Source organism: Lycium ferocissimum, chromosome 2, assembly GCF_029784015.1.
Source record: "Lycium ferocissimum isolate CSIRO_LF1 chromosome 2, AGI_CSIRO_Lferr_CH_V1, whole genome shotgun sequence".
Lineage (NCBI taxonomy): Eukaryota > Viridiplantae > Streptophyta > Magnoliopsida > Solanales > Solanaceae > Lycium > Lycium ferocissimum.
In genome coordinates, this window is record NC_081343.1 from 39,981,189 (window position 1) to 39,987,980 (window position 6,792).

A 6,792-nucleotide genomic window follows, 5' to 3' on the forward strand; every position below is an offset into this window, starting at 1 on the left:
AAAATGTTTTTAGCCTTGAGATATACCTCTTTTTTAGAGTACTCGTGCTAAAGCCCAGATGTGATTTACCTTTTTATACATATTATGTGCCCCAAAACATTATGCCGCTTTTCTTTTTGTTTCCAAATCGAACTGATTTTCTGGTCTCATTTTTTACCTAAACAGACCTGAAAATATGTGATTGACAACAGTGTTTTTTTTTTTTTTTTTTTTTACAAAACAAAATCTGGTTTTTGCCTCTTTGTGAAAACCAATTGTAACATGAAAATTTGTTAAGAAATCTTTAAAGAAAAAAATCTCAAAAGGTTATACTAAATCTAGTATCAAAAGGGGTGGAAGATAAGGACTAAATTCGTTGTTCTGCTCAGCCATTTTTCCACCGGTTCGTTCACAAGCAATAAACAAATACGCTACAAATACAATCCATACAAAGTGTTAGTCAAAAATATAAACATGTATATTTATGCTAACGCAAAGACATAAAGTTTGAAGAGAAGGAGGATGACAGGGACGCTTGACACGAACGAGGGACGCTAAACACGAGCAAAAGAGGCTGCTACTGGTTTCTTCTCTGATCTGGGTAGAGTCCGGAGTTACCATAACTCCAAATGCTCTCAAGGTTCCTCATGAAAAAAAAAAAAAGGATAAGGATTAGAGTTGTCTAGTAAACACACAGAACTAGCAAAAAAAAAGTTCAAGAAATTGGCCAAGAGAACCCATGATTATTAAGGAAAGCATGGTGAAATTGTTTACACTCACCACTTATATAGACTAGCATATCAAGCAAATTCTTAATATTTTGGTAGGCTTAACTATCAGAAAAGAAAACCAAACTGGTTTCATTGTAGATTATCATCAAAGTTCTCCCATAGCAAACATATATCAGAACAGGTTTCACTAGACTCAGAGAGAACAAGTCAAGAAAGAAGAACATAGCCAAACAAATGCAATGCACTTCATGATGTTGCAGCCATTGAACTATTCAGCAGTCTCAACTCACTCCTAAAACCTTTGGGGTTGTGGTTTCTTCATTCTTTTAAAAAAATTATCTACCACAAATTATTAACATGTATGTAACCATACTACTAGACACTGATAGCAATAACAGGACGGGGTTCTACAAATATTTCATTATCTTTTCATACTCAAATCACAACAATACTCAAACAAACAAAGTCTTATGCAACATATAGAGGAAACAAGTGTTCCTCAAATAGCGGGTTCTTATTAGCTTACACACCCACCTATTTGCTTAATTCCAAAGATATAACCAAGTGAAATGAGAGATCAAACACCCCTTCAACAAATCAGACGCCTTATTCGCTAGTTTGGATAACAACACATTCAAAACAACTATTTTAAATGGAAGATGCAGCCCCTATAGGCATGATTTCTAAAACAGTCTCAATCCCAAACCCGACAGAATGTTTACATTTTTTTTTTATTATTATTTTTTATTCCAAGTAATGCAAAGCTAAGAGAAGATTATTCATGCTTTGCATCCAAAGATCCATATTTGTTTCCAAACTTGAAAGAATACAACAATAACTAATTAAGCGCAAGTTTCTGTGAACTTAGTCACAAGGCAAACTGATACTTATGTTTTCTTTTCCATGATTATTTCTAAAAAAAAAAAAAAAAAATGAAGAGCAAACAAATAATTTAGGTTCTTACCTAGCAACACCCTGTACATTAAAAAGTCTAGTTAAGCTCAAGGAAAATTACTCCAGCAAATAGTCAAACTAAAAGGACACATTTTTTTTTTATTTGAAATTGGTAATTGAAACTAAAGGCACATTTGACACAAGATGAAATAAGGTTCAGCTAACTACCTACTGCTTCTTTATCTGATCCCATGTTACTAAACATGCCAGTCCTTTGCTATCTTCTTCTATAGGTAAATTAAGTTAAGAGCACTTTTAAGATTTATAGCATGATAACTTAGCTAGTTACAACCATGTTGAAAAGACCACAAATGAACTTAGCCTCAACGTGTTTCTTTGTAGATTTTGGGATTCCCCAAGTGAACTCCTAATCATACCATGGTATATTCCGGCAGAGAGGATTTTAAAACAAATGTAACAAGCAGAACCGGTTTAAATTTCATATAAAATGTTAAAACTTAAATTCTACGTTTTGCAACAGTGTAACATGGTATAAGATGAACAAAACAACTGAATCTGTATTTATAGAGATGACTTAAGTTTACTCAAACATTTCAAAATGTCGTAGCCGTAATTCTTAAACAATGAGAAAGCTTCCATATTTACAACAAACTTAATAGGTTTACTTAATCACCTAACATGAATTCTTATAGAAAAAAAACATAGCTACTTAGTTGATTTAAACCTTCTGTCAAGATGAAGTGAGAAAAACCACTAATAACAATGAACATGTCTTCAGTAGTTTCATGGATTCAGCATTAAACTAAGTATATTTTTTTTTTCTAGTAGAATGGAAGCAGAATTTCTAGTAGAACAAGATAACGTCATTTCCCAATCTCTGAGGCCTAAATACTCAGGATCCGAAATAAAATCTCGAGCACGTAATCGCGACAAACAACAGCCCCCATAAAAGGAACATTTCAACCAGTTTTATATTTAAGGACAGTGACATAGCATCTTAATAAGTTTAACAGTGGTCTAAACTCTATCAACTAGCATCACGAGAGAAGAAAGTTCTAAATATACGCGCATTCCAGTTCACAGTACATTCAAACATATTTTCCCCGTCACTTTAACATGACACATAATAAATACTTGGAGAAAAGAAGCAGGACTCTTTAGACATTTATTCGCACATACGAGAAAACAAACAAATACTAAATATACATATAAGCTCCCATCATATTCTCACAAATCGGTGGATTTCCTCTTATTCTTAAATTCATAGCTTCAATCAGTCGTAGTGATTTACGCTAAACGTAGGAACATCCCAGATCTTAACAAATAACTAAAACAGAAAATTAGCCAAGCGACTAAGCTAAACACATATTTGACGAATTTAATTTTCACGAATCGGTAACTTTTCCTTTAATCAAGACAAGTAACTTTTTTTTTTTTTTTGGTCTAATCAAAATAGTAACCCCCGGTTTTTTTTTCTTTTTCTCTCTAATAAAAAAGTTACTTTTCTTTAGTCAAAACAGTAACCTTTTCTTTAATCAAAACAGTAACTTTTCTCTACTCAAAATAGTAACTCTTTTTTCTAATCAAAATAGTAACCTTTTTTCTTTTAATCAAAATAGCAGTTTTTTTTTCTTTAATCAAAATGATAACGTTTTTTTTTCTTTTTATTTTTAGCTATATGATATCATCATATATTCACATATTTGGTTTCTACACGGAGTCATGGCAAAACAGTCTTTAAGAGTATTTAAAGAAAGAAGATATACACAAGCGATAAAGTTACTTCAACAACCGCAAGTTTCAACTAAAGCAAATTTATATAAGTCAGTGGTTTCCTTCCTAAACGCCCTTAGTTTGTATTAGCCCTTTACATGCTGCTTTTCAGAATGGAATGGTAAACACACTGATTGTGATGAGCGTACCGAACAGAAATTTAGTTGCGATGCAATTATTCACATAGTCGACAAATTAAGTCGTTATTACTCCTAACTGCTATTAATCCCTGTTAATGATTTTTTACAAGGACTTAGGACAAAACACAGCAGCAAAAGATTCAAGGGGAACAAGCAACAAGAACCATCGAACAACTACATTTAACTCTGTGACTTTTAAAACGAAAGAAAAGGCGAGGGTGGCTTACTAAAGAAACGAAATCTTATAACAAGCGAAAAAGTGCGGCCAATTACATTCGAATTCCAACAGTTATTGATTTAAGGAGGAATTTCCACATTCACTTAGGCCTCAAACTCAACAAGAAACAGGTCAGAGAACAGCCCTAAACGCATGACATGAACATATTCGATGTTCTAAGGGTTATGTAAAATCAACCTTTGTACCAGTATTAAAGATAAAAAATCCAAACAAGCAACCTGGTCGTCCACATATTCTGCCAATTAATCAATAGTTCCCTAAAGTATTCTTAGCTATTTTTTATATGCGGATTCAGACACACAGCAACAAACCAAGCTCAAATAGGCAAAACTGTGAAGAATTATTTAACAACTACATCGATATATACTCCTAACCACTGAAAACAAAAGTAAAGCAAGGGCGACCACTAACCTTTTCCGGGACAGCGAACTGAGGCTATTATAGTTGTCGAGTCTCCGAATCCGCTTGAAGTGGTCCTTGCTCAACCGAGAACTAAAAGAAGGGATTTCGACAATAAAAAACTTGAGTAAAAAATAAGATTTTCTCAGAATCCAAGTTTTTAGCAAAAGGAATTTTATGAGGGGAAAGCTTGTGAAAAATAAAAGGGATTTTTTTTGTGGTTGTTCAACCTATCTTTAACAGCCCATAGAGGGGCTGTATTTATAGCTGAAAAAATGGGAACTCAAATTCAATATTGAAAACCACAAAAGGGGGGGGGGGGGGGGGGAATCGTTTGAAATAAAATTCAAACAAAAGGAAACCATGAACGGAAGACAAAGAAATCACCTTTTTCAGAGATGATTTGAAAGGTTGAGACCGTTGAAACCGAAAATAAGAAAGATTTTTCAGCAAACCGAGCTCTGAAGGTAGGGGTGAGGTTTTTTTTATCCATTTAATCGTCCTTGTATTCGCAAGATTCTCACGTTTTCCCTGTTTGGAGGTTGAACAGGCTAGTTTGCAGAGCATTAATGGCTCCATAGTATCATAGAGAGGGAGAGGGGATTGAAGGGACGTGATGGCGGTGGCGTCCAGGATGGCTTTTGTACACTGGTCCGTCGATGGAACCGGCGGTGATAGGAGAGGGCGTTGTCACTGGTGAGGTTTTTTGTTAGAGTTTTTTTTATTGGAATTGAATTAGGAGAATTAATTTTGGGGTACTTTATGGGGGCTGCTGGGTTGGGTTGTGAAATTGATTTTTGGGCAGATTGGGGTGTGAATTGGGCCACGAAATGGGCTGAATTTGGTGAAGAGAATTGACATAAATTGTAGGAAAATTTACTTGTCATAGCTACCTCTAAGACTTATTTATGAATAATAACAACCTTATTTTTTATTTAATTTTTGTAGCTTTATTTTTCCAAAATTACATATCATAACTGGTCCAATAACTTTTGAAATACATGTACCTCTCTATTCTCCCTCACTACACATTTAAGATTTATCATCTTCTCCAAACCCTAAAAAAAATTCTCTCTCCTCTCTCCCCTTCCCCTCACTGCCGCCTCTCTCCCTCCCTTTCTCTATCTCCGGCCTCTTTTCTCCTTCAGCCAAAAAGCTCGTAGCAACATCGTTGTTGCACAAGTTGTTGCTGCTTCCTAGTCGAATAACAACCATGACTTTACTCCGGCGGCTGCTAAAGCCGTCGATGCCGCTGCCATTGCTCCTGTTGTTGATGATGATGAGGTGGCAGCGACGATGGTGGAACGACATCAAATCTAAGAATACACTCAAATCTGAAAAAGAGGGAGCAGTGGATTTCACCGGAGCCACCACCACCACCACCATTATTACTACTATCTCCATCTCCAAACTCGAAAAAAACCTTAAGGTTCTAGTTCTTCAGATCTGAACTCCATATGCTTCATGTATTAATGGTTTTTGGTGGTGGTTCGGTATGGTTTTTGGAGTGGAGGAGGACAGTGGTGGATCGAAGAAAGGCGGCGGAGGAAGGAGGAGGTTTTTTCCAGTTTGTTGTGGTGGTTCGGTAGGGTTTTTGGAGTGGAGTAGGATGGTGGATCGGAAGAAAGGCGGCGGAGGAAGGAGGAGGGTTTTTCCAGTTGTTGTGGTGGTTCGGTAGGGTTTGTGGTTGTGGTGTTTCAGTATATTTCTGTATATTTTAGTATATCTCGCTATATTTCAATGTACTGTTTCAGTATATTTCTATATATTTCAGTGTACTGTTTCAGTATATTTCGCTATATTTCAATGTATATCTAATTTACGAAACAATTTCTGATACATTTCATTGTATTCCATTGTATATACGCATACTATAATTTTATATTTCTTAAACAATCAACCATATTTCATTGTATTCCAGTGTATATTTTTCTGTAATTGGAAGTATTTCTAAAAGATTGGAATGGAGTAATTTGGAGAGAGAAACGTGGGTTGTTACAGAACTTCAGCCGTTATGCGTGATATATGGTTGATTTAATTTGACTTACCATTTAAAATGAAAGAAGAGAATATGTTCCATAAATACAGCCTATTTTTACTCTGCCAAATTTTGTATTTTCGTGTATTTCAAAAATGCGAAATACAACCGAATACAACAAAAACCAGCAAAAAACTTTTGAATAGAGTGATTTTGATAGAGAGACGTTAGCTGTAATGGAACCTCATGAGGTTTGCGTGAATCATGGAACCATTAATACAAATTACCATATAATTTGAAAAAGATTTTTATTGCTATAAATATAGCCTTTTTTTTTATTCAACAGCCATGCTGTATTTCGCTGCATTTCACTGTATTTCAAAAACGCGAGGTACACCTGAAATACAGCCAAAAGCAGCTACGAATTGGAAATCTTCAACTTATAGCTATAACTTGTTAGAAGCTGTTAAAAGGTAGTTATTTGTGTAAGTTTTACTAAATTGTATCCAATTTTCATAATTCTTTTTCACATAAACTAGTTTCAAAAAATGCTTCTTTGTCCTAATTAAATTCCCAAAATATGTACATATATAAATTACAATACAAGTAATATATAAATTACAATACAATTAATTTAAT

The 6,792-nt window shown here is 34.6% G+C and overlaps 1 long non-coding RNA gene across 1 annotated transcript; it reads right to left on the reverse strand.

The window, feature by feature from the left end:
* Positions 1–340: 340 nt before the first annotated feature.
* On the reverse strand, positions 341–4,860 carry LOC132037139 (uncharacterized). Its single transcript, XR_009409784.1, has 2 exons — positions 4,563–4,860; positions 341–4,268 (listed from the first exon to the last, which is right to left on the reverse strand). It is a non-coding gene; the product is annotated as an uncharacterized LOC132037139 (long non-coding RNA).
* Between the last annotated feature and the right edge of the window lie 1,932 nt (positions 4,861–6,792).